At 42.0% G+C, this 662-nt stretch overlaps 1 long non-coding RNA gene across 1 annotated transcript in view; it reads left to right on the forward strand.

The window, feature by feature from the left end:
* LOC110271033 overlaps window positions 260-662 on the forward strand; it is a 17,607-nt gene continuing 17,204 nt past the window's right edge. Inside the window, exon 1 of the long non-coding RNA XR_002361018.1 lies at window positions 260-269. This is a non-coding gene — a long non-coding RNA (uncharacterized LOC110271033). The remainder of the gene's footprint in view (window positions 270-662) is intronic.

Genomic DNA, 662 nt, shown 5'->3' on the forward strand with positions numbered 1-662 from the left:
CACTCGAAATGGATTTTCTAGAGCTACAGAACTTCAAATGGCACACTCTCAATTGCGTTGGAAAGTAGACATCCAGGGCTTTCCAGAAATATATAATAGTCCATACTTTGCTCAAGGATAGACGACGTAAACTGGCATTCAACACCAGTTCCATGTTGTAGTCTGGCGTCAAACGCCAGAAACAGGTTACAAATGGGAGTTGAACGCTAGAAACAGGTTACAACCTGGCGTTCAACTCCAGAAACAGCCTAAGCACGTGAGAAGCTTAAGTCTCAGCCCCAGCACACACCAAGTGGGCCCCAGAAGTGGATTTCTGCACCATCTATCATAGTTTAGTCATTTTCTGTAAACCTAGGTTACTAGTTTAGTATTTAAACAACTTTTAGAGGTCTATTTCGCACCTCATGACATTTTAGATCTGAACTTTATATTCTTTGACGGCATGAGTCTCTGAACTCCATTGTTGGGGGTGAGGAGCTCTGCTGTGTTTCGATGAATTAATGCAACTATTTCTGTTTTCTATTCAAACACGCTTGTTTCTATCTAAGATGTTTATTCGCACTTCACTATGATGGATGTGATGATCCATGACACTCGTCATCATCCTTAACCTATGAACGCGTGCTTGACCACCACCTCCGTTCTACCTTCGATTGAATGAA

Source organism: Arachis ipaensis, chromosome B04 (genome assembly GCF_000816755.2).
Source record: "Arachis ipaensis cultivar K30076 chromosome B04, Araip1.1, whole genome shotgun sequence".
Classification (NCBI taxonomy): Eukaryota; Viridiplantae; Streptophyta; class Magnoliopsida; order Fabales; family Fabaceae; genus Arachis; species Arachis ipaensis.